The sequence below is a fragment of the Thermobia domestica genome, chromosome 16 (genome assembly GCF_964235325.1).
Source record: "Thermobia domestica chromosome 16, izTheDome1.hap1.1, whole genome shotgun sequence".
In the NCBI taxonomy this organism is placed as follows: Eukaryota; Metazoa; Arthropoda; class Insecta; order Zygentoma; family Lepismatidae; genus Thermobia; species Thermobia domestica.
Window position 1 is genome coordinate 15,099,672 of NC_137469.1, and position 13,140 is coordinate 15,112,811.

Here is a 13,140-nt window from a genome sequence, read left to right on the forward strand (position 1 = left end):
CTTTTTTTTTTTTTTTTTTTTTAAGATTGTAAGTAATATATGCATGTTAACGTGTTTCTAGAAATGAGTCTAAACATAGAGTTTCGTCTTTCTAACATGAGAAATTCCTGACATACTCTAATTTTCATAAATTTTAAGCCCCTCTTCCCACTGAAGCCCTTTAGGATACAAATCAAAATGTTCTATTAAAATCTATACGTTCTACGGTCTCTTCTATAAAATTACTTAAAAGTTATGAATTTGTATACCAGATTTGAATTTGTATTCACTGTATATATGAATAAAGTGCTCTAAGAAGAAGTTCCATCTTCTCACGTGTGCCCTCGTGATTATCTGGTTAGAATGCTTCTTCGGCGCAGGAGACCTGGATACAATTCATCGGTTTCCGGGGGGGGAGCTTATGTGGTTCGGATCCCACGTTAAACTGTAGGTCCAGGTCTCATATAGTCTCGCTGCAGAAAAAAAACTCTGAACTATAATCTAACAAAATAAGTCCATTTTCTCTCTTAAGCGTCTATTTCAGGAGTTCCCAACTTTGTTCACCTGACAGTACTCCTTATAAACCTTGGAGGGGAAGCATGATGGCTTAGTGGTAGAGTGCTTACTTCCTTTTTGTGGGGTTCCTGGTGCGATCCCCGTCCAAGTAAGCTTGTAGGGGACAACATCGTATCCCTGGGTTTTTGGGGGTACTCTTAATTCCTTCCACATTCTTATTCCACCAATAATTAAATTATCATTCACTTGCATTAATCTTTGTCTCCCTTACTTAATAGGCATAATCGTGATACATTAAACTAAAAGATGATGATGATGATGATAAACCCTGCATACTTCACTCCCTTTGATTCCCGTGTCCAAGACAAAATGTCAAACATGTTTTGTCTGTGAAGTTTACTTTAAAGCTAAATTGTAAAAAGGGCATTACAAATGGTGGTGTATTTATAACTTTAACAGTTTCTTTCAGTCAGTAGTATGTGGCACCTTGCTCACTCTTCACGCCGCCCCTAGGTTGTGAGACACTGCTCTAGTCAAACCGAAACTGGTAGAGATCAACTAAACAGTAATAGATAGCGAAAATCGATATTTTTGGAATCGATTCCTTAATTAGGTCTCTACTAAATCCGGAAGTGGTGGAGATCTACTACTGCTTCCGGTTTCAATATTGATCGTCAATAGGGTAAGAGGGGAAAAATCGCTGTTTGGTGTGGATTCAGTTTCATCTTGAATTTTTTTAAATTCCTTTGTTCAAGTTAAAAGATCAAGAACCCGATGGTTGCTTGAGCAACCAAAAATTAGTCTCAGGTCCCAGGAGGGTCTGCTGATTGGATTTTGTTCAAGAGGTTTGTCTAAAATCCCAATGAATGGCAATATCTTTCAAAATAATGAAACACTCACAAATATTCGTACGAATTCCGTTATTCAGTACTGATAGTGAAATGTAATAATAATAGACAACAAAGAACATTTAATTTATATGGATTTAGTACCACAAGAATAGGTTCAGTCTAGGCTCTTATCACTTTATTTAAACCGGAAGTGCGGGCCGCGGTGGCTCAATGGTAGAGCATTCATCTCTGGTGCATGGGATCCTTGGTTAGATCCCAACTAGCGCCAAGTGAGCCTTGTGTTGGACAAACACCGTGAGCTTGGGTTTTCTCGGGATTCTCTCGTCTCCTCCCACTTTCTTCATTCCGTCATTTAATTCATTTCTCATCATCACCGTCTCCTTTAGCCTAGCCGACATAAGCATGGGACGTAAAAATTTAAAGATTTCATTTCATTTAATTTAAACCGGAAGTGGTTCAATATTGGACGTTGAAAGTTTAGAAAGTCTATGATAGTTCCCCCATTGTGAAACAAAACTGACTTGCTGAGTTTGTAAGATGCATCTCGGGGAAAATACTGAGATATTCCTTCATGGATAGAACGTAAGTTATCTTTGTCTACTGTTTCATTAGATTACATTATACTCTCTTCCTTAGTGGAGTGCATTATTTCTCACTTTCCAGAATTAACTAGAGAAGTAAGTGGAAGTAATGCGCACGCTGAAAATTGTATTATGTGGAGAGTTCCGCAAAAGTAGAAGCATAGATATTATGCACCTGAAGCTGGAGATATATGGTTCTCCAAGGAGCTTTAAATGCATCACAACTGGAAAGTGGTTACGTTAAAAACAGAAGGAAGGGATAAAGCAAGATGAAATAAGCGGCTGCTGTGTATTCATTATGAATTAGTAAACAAGAAAACGTTACATTTTGGTGTTAGTATTGTTGTCTATTGTTCAAAGGATCAACTAGACCCTATAGTGTGGCCGAAAAGTGTAGAGCCATAGTGTGAAATTCCTCTTTAAAGCGCCTCTAGCTGAATACGTTAAAGTTTATCATGAGCTCGAGGTTCAAAACCCATCAGATAAAGATTAAAATATACCATAATCCCAATAGATGAAGAATAAAACGTACCGTAATTCAACTACAGAAAGATTAAAGTCCATCATAGTTCCACTAGATAAAGATTAAACCTACCATAATTCAATTAGATCAACATTATAGCCTACCATAATCCCTCTAGAAAAAGAGTAAAATCTACCATAATCCTACTAGATACAGATTGGAACGTACAGAATTTGGTTAGATAAATATTAAAAGCTGCCAAAAATTCCACTTGATAAAGATTAAAACGTGCCATAATCTCGGTAGATAAAGATTAAATTTTGCCATAATCCCACTAGATAAACATTAAAATATACCAGAATAGTACTAGATAAAATTGAAACTATCAGAATCCAATTAGATAAAGATTAAAGTTTATAATCCTACTAGAAAAAGATTAAAATCTACCATAATACTTCTAGAAAAAGATATAAACCTATCAGATTTTGATTAATTAATTTCACTTTATAAAGGTTAAATCTTACCGTAATTTCACTTCATAAAGATTAAAACCTGCCATAATTTCAATAGATAAATATTAAATTTTGCCATAGTCCTACTATGTAAATATTAAAATATACAAGAATCGTAGCAGATAAAAATTAAAACTACCACAACCCAACTAGATGAAGTTTAAAATCTACCATAAACCCACTAGAAAAAGTTTTAAACCTACTAGACTCCAACCAAGTAAAGATTAAAATCTACCATAGTCGTATTAGATAAATAATGAAACCTATTAGAGTTGGTTAAACGCTGTCATAATACCATTAGTTAAAGATTAAATCTTCCCGTAATTCCAATTGATAAAAATGAAAACCTGCTATATTCTCAGGAGATAAAGATTAAATTATACCATAATCTCACTAGATAAGTGTTAAAATATACCAAAATCGTACTTGATGAAATTAAACCTATCAGAATCCAACTAGATAAAGATTAAAATCTACTATAATGCTACCTGATAAAGATTGAAATCTACCAGAATTCGATTAGATAAATATTAAGAGCTGCCATGATTTCACTAGATAAATATTAAATCTTACCTAAATTCTACTTGATAAAGATTAAAACCTGCCATAATCTCACTAGATAAAGATTAAATTTTACCATAATCTCACTAGATAAAGATTAAATTATATCAAAATCGTACAGGATAAAAATTAAAAATTACCAGAGTGAAACTACATAAAGTTTAAAATCTACCATATTCCTACAAGGAAAAAAGATTTAAACCTACCAGAATCCAAATAGATAAATTTTAAAATCTACCGTAATCTAACTAGATAAATATTGAAACCTAACTGAATTCGATTAGATAAATATTAAAAATTGTCATAATTCCATTAGATATAGATTAAATCTTATCACATTTCCACTTGGTAAAAATTAAAACCTGCAATAATCTCACTAGATAAAGATTAAATATTACCATAATCTCACTAGATAAATATAAATATATACCAGAATCGCACTAGATAAAAATTAGAACTACCAGAATCCAACTAGATGAAGTTTAAAATCTACCATAATTCTACTAGAAAAATATTTAAAGCTACAAAAATCCAACTAGATTAAGATTAAATCTACCATAGTCCTACTAGATAAATATTCAAACCTACCAGAGTTCGATTAGATACATATTAAAAGCTGCTATAATTCCACTAGATAAAGGTTAAATCTTATCATAATTCCTTTTGATAAAGATTAAAACTTGCCATAATTTCACTAGATAAAGATTAAATTTTACCATTATTCCACTACATAAATATTAAAATATATCATAATCCTACTAGAAAAAGATTAAAACCTACCAGAATCCAAGCAGATAAAGATTAAACTCTACCATAATCCTACTAGATAAATATTGAAATCTTCCGGAATTGGAGTACATAAATATTAAAAGCTGCCATAATCCCACTAGATAAATATTAAAACATACGAAAATTTTACTAGATAATTATTAAAATATACCAAAATCGCACTAGGTAAATATTAAAACTACCATTGCAACCCACGCTAATTATTAAGTGTCAGTCAAGAAACTTTTGTTAAAACTCGTGTATCAAATTCATGGTAGCGTGGTGAGTATGAACACCTTTATGTAGATTAAAAAATGAAATGAAATACTTCAGTTTAATGGAGTAAAGGAGACGATGATTAAGGTAAGTGAATGATAGAAGGATTGGTGCAATGTAAATGTAGGAGGAAACGCGAGTACTTAGAGAAAACTGACTGATTCGATGTTGTCCACCACAAAGTTACTTAGCCGGTTATCGAGCCACGGACCCCACGTTCCAAAGGTAATCGCTCTACCACCTCTTTTTCTTTTTAAAAACTTCCGGACTTTTCTTTTCTTTTTCAACCACTGGTCAGGATTACTAGATTCCATAGGAACACGAACACAGAAATATCGAGAAGAGTTAAAATTCCAAAGGTCTTATCACCGGAAATCGAACCCAGACCACGTACAGCAAAGGCGTATGCGCTAGCCACTAGATCAGCAGAGGAGACTATCACTGAGCCACTGTGAGTTTTCCAGATTCTTTTTAAGCACTGACTATCAGTATAGTATGATTTACTTACACGAATTCTGCACGGAGACTGCATAGAAAGACAATATACAGACAGTCGCGATTTGTATGACAACAGAAGCATTTTTTAAGTACTCTAATTCAATGGCGCTCCTTAAGGGACGTCTTATCGATAACAGTTAAAAGTTTATTGCAACAAATTGAGAGAAGGAACTACATCTAATCTTCTAATCCTTGAATAGAAGAATTATAACATTAGATAAGACTTCTTCCTTTAAACTGTTGCAAGAAAAGTTGAATATTTACGGATATGACTTCCCTCAAAGAGCCACCACTATATTGCAGCATATAACAATGGTGTTAGAAATCTGAATAATCCTTTATAAAAGTCTCCCTTAAAATCTCTTGCGTATGGTATATGCACTTTAACTTTAAAAATGAACCTTTCTGATAACATTTCTCTAATTTTAGAGGTTGATTGGTGAGCTTTCTCCACGAAAATTAAACAAAATAATCATTCTTGTAGCTTTTTTTTAACGCTTCATCAAGCAAAAGACAAAATATATATATACAGCCGCTCTAGAGAAGTACCATTAAAAACACAGACTTTAATTGGTTATAAACGAACCATTAGCTGGCTGCAGAGATAATAAAGCGCTTGAGTATAGGAAATGGGCACTGAATTTTGAAGAAAGTTTTTTTTTTAATTTAAAAAAAAACAGAAAAGGAAGAAAGAATAAAAACAACACGAAACGAGCGAACGCAATCTTAATGATACCATTCATTACACTTACAACAACAAATAATGTCGCCATATAAATCCAACACGGAACTACTGCCTATGTCCGCTCTTGCTCTCTCTCTGTCTCGCATTCTATGCAAATGTTCCTGAGTTCGATTGCTGGTTGTAGTAACACGTAAACTGCGATTGTCATTTCCCCTCTCGTGTTGTAGATTTCCGGGCGCATTAAATTTTCTGCGAAAATATAAGCTATAATTATACAGTTTGTACGTAACTAGGTGGAGGAGGAGAACTCAGCTAAAATAATAAGCTTGTTTATGATGGAAAATTTTATGATCTTCTTCTATTAAACATGTTTATGCCTAAATGGCACATGTACGAGGCTATATATAGATACATATCTCTCTGGATAAAATAGCTTATAATTATCCGTTATTTGTCATATCAAGAGCAGAAGGCAGTTTATTTATATACTTCGCTAAGAGGAGATGATAGAAAATTACCATATGCTTTCTACATTGATGATTTCAACACAAGCTTTTTCTACTATTAAAGAAAAAATTGTAATACTACATTTGTTTACGTATTTATCAACACTTAATGCTAGATTTAATGGCTGGTGTTTGTATTTTAGTGAAGGATTTCAAAAGAAGCGATATGAATTTATTCACCCATATTAACTAACTAACTAACTAACTAACTAACTGACTGACTCTATGGACTCGCTCATTCCCCATTCTCGTGCCTCTTGGGTCCGTATATTCGTGTCAGGATCTTGTTCTCAGATACTTTCAGTCTATGTTCTTCCTGCAGAGTAAGCGACCATGTTTCACAACCTTATAGAACAACAGGAATGATTATCGTTTTATATACTGTATTTCAAGTTTCAAATTCCTCGACAGAATTCGCGACGACAAAAGATTTTGAACTGAATAATAGCACGAATTTTCTGCTTTTAGTCGTCATTTAATTTCTACGTGGAAATGGTTTTGGTCTGTTAATATTGATCCTAGATATTTCAAAGTATGCACTTTGTCAAAAGCATTATTTGATATTTTAACGCATCCATAATTTGCCGTATTACGATCCCGATGAACTTCCATGTATATAGTTTTCTCTGCATTTACTTATAAACCAATGTCTCTGCAAACGTTTAATAAGGACTCTGCATTTCCATACATAATCTATTATTATAAATACTATTTATACTAGTACTAGGAATTTGTGTGTCACTGTTAAGAGTATGTGTGTTATTGTTAGCAGAAATCAAATAACAAAAGAGTGAATCAAACACTTAACACTGTATTTTGCATGTACATACATACATAAATAATATTCCAAGGATATAACAAGTGCGGTTCATTCCACAGTGTAAAACTATGGTAGATTTCCAAAGCTATGCGAATTCAATACCCAAAATAGATGTAGTACATCTATTACTATTTGAATAGAGCCTTAAGATCAAAGATAGAACCTGTTCCTCGGACGTTGAATCCATATCAAAAGGCAATTACTCGCTATCTGTTACTGCTTTTGGTCTATGGACATTAATATTCAAAAAGGAAATTCTAAGGGATGACTACCACTTTCGGTTGCAACAAAAGAATAAAACCACATGTAAAACGTATTTTTCCGGTACTGAATCCATACATATATTCAGTACCGAGGGGGAAGGGGAGGCACAATTAGGTGTGTGATGTCTGACTGACTGTAGTGTTTGTAATTCTGTACAAAAAAATTGTAATATGGCAACACTGTGTAGTCTGAGAGCAGGAATAACGGATAGTAGAACCGTTAGTGTATGGCACACAGAATGGCGGAACGGATGAAACATTCCCTAACCGTTGAATCGGCCGGCGTGAGTCTGTCGAGTGGCCAGTTTGATCTCTCGATTGAAACCACCTGACATTTTCCTTATGGGGTGTTTTAAAGGCTAAAGTGTTATAACGACTCTATAGAAAAGCGTCGTCAACCTGGTCCGTCTTGTAAAATATCATTTACGAAGCGATAATTACTTTTCTTTATGCAAAAATCAACTCAGATATTCAAAGATCATTAGTCTCACCTTTATTGCTTGATATGTCTTAAAGATTCTTTTTAAGACCGTAAAATACATAAATTCACTTGACTAGGTCAACACATAACATGTACATAGCCACAACTATCCCATAATAATCTCTTACATATATTAAAAACATTCTTCTTTTCTGTTAATTTAAAATGAACATTCTACTAAGTATACTACATATTTATGAGCACTTTTTGCCCACGGTACAGGTAAATATTATACAAACTAAAGTATTTCGTTATAGAAAATGTCGCCCGATAAAGGGACTGAATATAAAAGTCATGAGTAGGCTTGGCTTTTATATTCAAGAACCACTGGTCTGATTAGATTAATGTTCGTACATTACATATGTTCTTTATATTTTGATCACACCTCGTATATATCTTCATTATTTTTTTGTTAACCCTCATATATATATAAAATATTAGTTATTATCATTCACATAAATACATTTACAATAAATCTTTGATTTCATTAATATTTCTCTTTTATTACATTATTATTTATTCTTTATCATTAAAAAAAAAACATCGTCGCTTAGAAATATAATTAACGAGGGTGAAACACAAATTATCAAGATTACTAGTTTCGATCATTATTACAAACGATGATGTGACAAATAATATTTGTTCTTTTCGGGCGCATTGTATAACAAATAAGTTAGATGTTGCAATTGTAATGTATACATAGTAGCACTAAGATGTCATAAATAAAGAAGAATTTCATTCAAGGTAGTTATTGAATAATGGATTTTATAGAATGGATCTTATTCTTAACATAATCTTTGACAATTAAACACAAATCAATCTGATATAAAGTAATTTTTTTTGCCTTTAACTAATTATAAATTGAATTATGATTCTTCACATTAATAAGAAAGAATAAAAATTAAACAAAACCTACGTTTGAATAATCAAATGGAAGTAAATAAATTTATTTTACAGAAACAAAAGACACCTTTTTGTTATTAAATAAACACATTTTTCATTATTATTGTTATTTTTCATTCTTAATTATTTGATCAAGAATGTTGGGTGCTACTAACTCTTTAACTAGATGCATTTCAAATATATATAACCGTCGTTTTCATTATTAATATTAACACAAACTTTAAAACGAAAATTCACAAGAATCTATAACCAACATGGGTTTAACCTAATTTCGTTAACGGTAATCATGTTACATTCGCACTGGCATATGAATCTAATAAAGTGCATTGTACCGCACAATCGTGGTTAGGTTCTACATTAGGTTGTACATGTCTTTCATCGTGATTTGAATTTGGATACGAAGTACCATCTCGTGAACAATGATTATGTCTATACATAGGATTTATATTTCGAAATCTTGAATAGATATTGACACACGGGTAATTCCTGCTACTCTCTTTTTATGTTTACCGGTAAAATCAACTATAATAAGGTTCTCAGCCTTTTGTAGCTTAGGATTCGAATAATTACTAGTGATTACTTTCCACCATGAATACGATAATAGAGAGGCATTTGCTCCCGTATCGAGTAAAGCTTCGGTACTTAATCCATTGACTTTAATAGGTATTTTAGCAGTACTGTATGATTTTAAAAATACAAAATTTTCTTCGATATTAAAACCATCATTGACAGTATCATCTTCAAACCAACAACGATTTACAACAGGTATAAATTGATATTGACACCTGTTAATTGCTATTTCCGAATAGTTATTCACAGAAACGTCATAGGAAAGATCATTTTCATAATTAGCATGAACCGATAAATTGGAAGATAAATGTTCATAGAAATTATCGCTTAAATTTTTAGACAAATGCTCATGAGAACCTACAGCTGACATGGGTTTAACCCCTACCATATCAGCCGCAATTAGTTTAAATTCATACTCGAGTAGGGTTCCAATAGGGTACACTGTACAGCACAATCATGATTATGTCCTGTATTATTGTTTTGTACAGAAATTACTTCAATACCTGGATCTTGATGTAAAGTGCCATCTCTTATCCTTCCATTACTTCTATCCACGTAGTTCGCTGCGTTGGTGGAATTTCTCCATACATTTCGTCTATTTTTAAACCTATTTTGACTATATGGTCTAACATAGGAATTATTACGATTAATTAGGTTAGGCGGATTCCCTACATAACCTTGTCTATTTTGTTCATTTTGATTGCTAGAGTATACTCGTCTTAGGTTCGGTTCATTATTATTCACACTTCGGATATTCAAATTCCGAACAGGGACCAAATGATCTGAATTATTCTTATTTTTACCCATTCCTGATTGTGTTAGATTCATAGCATGGTATTGAGTTTCGTAGCATTGTACAAGCATTAATAAATGACTGAAACTCATACACTGTGTGGAAAATAAGATCTGCTGTAATTTAAATGGAAGCAAATTGCGAATCGATGCAATTATTCTTGATTCCGATTGCAAGGGATTAACGACCTTTAATTCATTATAGACATTTACAACAAACTCTACAATAGATTTGTGCAATCGAGGATTGAAATGTTGATTTCTAAGAGTGGCATCTCTGTTTGCCAGCAAAAAGTCATTTTCGTAATTCGCGATCAATGCCGCTTTAAATTCCTCATATGTACTAATGTGATCACGTATTGCCTTAAACCATAAGGAACAAGGTGGGAGTAATACATGGGGTATTAATTTCATGTATTGTGATCGGTCGATAGACATTATACTGCATTCGTCTTGGAACTTCTCTAAGAAAGAACTAGCATTTTCATTGCACTTACCACTAAATTTACTCATGGCTTTGATTTCGCTCATCTTGACACTTAACTTTACCTTTCTTTTCTCACTCCTTGTTCTTGTGGTGTGATTGTTCCGGTCCGTAGCGTGCTGTGTCATGATACCATTTATATTTCGTTCATCAGTGATCTTCGGACAATTTTCCTCTAATATAATATCCTCCTCAGATTCCGGCGAAGGCGTATTTATATCCGGTGATTGGGGAAACTCGAAGCGATCACTGCCCAGATTATTGCGATAAATGTTATCTCTAGCCTGTAACGTTTTAATTTCTTCCTGCATAGTAGCCAACTGGATCTTTTGATGTTTAACGGAAGATTCTATTAACGTTAAATCCTTTTTTACAGCACAGATTTCATGATTTTGATGATCGTGCTTTTCTTGACACTCATCGGCTAACCTTTTTAACTTCTCTTCAAACTGCGAGGATATGTCGTTCATCACCTGGACGATTGTTTGTTTCGTATCGTCTGATTTCAGTTCTATCCGTTCTATTCGTTTACTTAATTCTTCATACTGCTTGCTAGCTTCGTTAAATTTCAGTTCTATCTTCTTTTCCATGGTCTGGTTAGCTTCATAGAACTTCTGTTCCATGGTCTGGTTAGCTTCATAGAACTTCTGTTCCATGGTCTGGTTAGCTTCATAGAACTTCTGTTCCATGTTTGTGTTAGATTCATTGAGCTTCTGTTCCATGGTTTGTTTTATCTCAGTCGTCATTTGCATAATTTGTCGCTGCACAGCTAACAAAAGTCGATCCTCAGATGACAAACTTGGTGTTGCACTAATTTCACCTGGATTACTGGTATTAGATTCCTGTTGCACTATTTCACTATCCATTTTTCGTTTGATGACCTTACCGCTTCGTAATACGGTTAAGTTCGTATTCATAAATGGTAATATCCAAGTAAATTCAGCCCTACTTTCCTTCTTCGGGAACTGAATTTTCAAAAGTCCCGGGTTTGGTAAACCAAATTTTTATAACGACTCTATAGAAAAGCGTCGTCAACCTGGTCCGTCTTGTAAAATATCATTTACGAAGCGATAATTACTTTTCTTTATGCAAAAATCAACTCAGATATTCAAAGATCATTAGTCTCACCTTTATTGCTTGATATGTCTTAAAGATTCTTTTTAAGACCGTAAAATACATAAATTCACTTGACTAGGTCAACACATAACATGTACATAGCCACAACTATCCCATAATAATCTCTTACATATATTAAAAACATTCTTCTTTTCTGTTAATTTAAAATGAACATTCTACTAAGTATACTACATATTTATGAGCACTTTTTGCCCACGGTACAGGTAAATATTATACAAACTAAAGTATTTCGTTATAGTGTATCAACATCACATATGCAATTTGGCAAAGTTACAAGGAGCTATTACAGAAAAGTTCCACAGAATACTAATACGGATCTGTCAAACTGCTTGTGACAGGAAGCTATCACACGAAAGATCTACAGGATACCAGTACAGGTCTGTCAAGCTGCTTGTGACAGGAAGCTATTACACAAAAGATCCACAGGATACCAGTACAGGTCTGTCAAGCTGCTTGTGACAGGAAGCTATCACACAAAAGATCCACAGGATACCAGTACAGGTCTGTAAAGCTGCTTGTGACAGGAAGCTATCACACAAAAGATCCACAGGAAACCAGTACAGGTCTGTCAAGCTGCTTGTGACAGGAAGCTATCACAAAAAAGATCCACAGGATATCAGTACAGGTCTGTCAAGCTGCTTGTGACAGGAAGCTATCACACAAAAGATCCACAGGATACCAGTACAGGTCTGTCAAGCTGCTTGTGACAGGAAGCTATCACACAAAAGATCCACAGGATATCAGTACAGTCTGTCAAGCTGCTTGTGAGAGGAAGCTATCACACAAAAGATCCACAGGATATCAGTACGGGTCTGTCAAGCTGCTTGTGACAACGTTGCTCTTCGTCTCCAGGCATGTAGTGATTTGGATAGTGCATTGATGGACAACGCGATATAGAACAGAGATTAAAATTCTTATCAGGAAAGGTATGACAGTAATGTGTTTATGTTCAATTTTAAGATTCAAGTTATAATGCTTCTATCTTTAACGCAATCTTTGAAACATTATATACATAATTGTGGGACGTCCTGTATATAGTATATAAACTGCTTGTCTATATATTTTCTGTTTTATCCATTATGCTATCAGCGTTTTAACCAGAAATTGTAAATTTTCACCACTTCCAGTTCGAACTGATGTGTGTGAGGTGATTTCGAGTTTAATGTCCCGTTCAGCAGTGAGGCTATATAAGACGTAGACCTACTGATTAACGTGGAATCCGAACCACATGAGTTCCCACCGGGAATCGAACCCGGGTCTCCTACGCCAAAGGTGCGCAGGCTAACCGCTTAGCCACGAAGGAGCTCTCCGGTTTAAACTGAACCATAAACGTAGATACAAAACTCATTCTTGTAATGCTGCATCTGTGTCAAAATACCGCTTTCTAGATACCTCTTACCGTCGAGACCTGGATTCAAATTCCGGCGGGAGCTCATCTGGTTCAGGTTTCACGTTAATCAGCAGGTCCACGTCTCGTATGCCTCGCTACCGAAA

The 13,140-nt window shown here is 34.1% G+C and overlaps 1 protein-coding gene across 1 annotated transcript in view; it reads right to left on the reverse strand.

Moving 5' to 3' along the window:
* The window catches only part of LOC145672920 (uncharacterized), a 636,249-nt gene that overhangs the window by 618,848 nt on the left and 4,261 nt on the right, over positions 1-13,140 (reverse strand). The window lies entirely within an intron of this gene.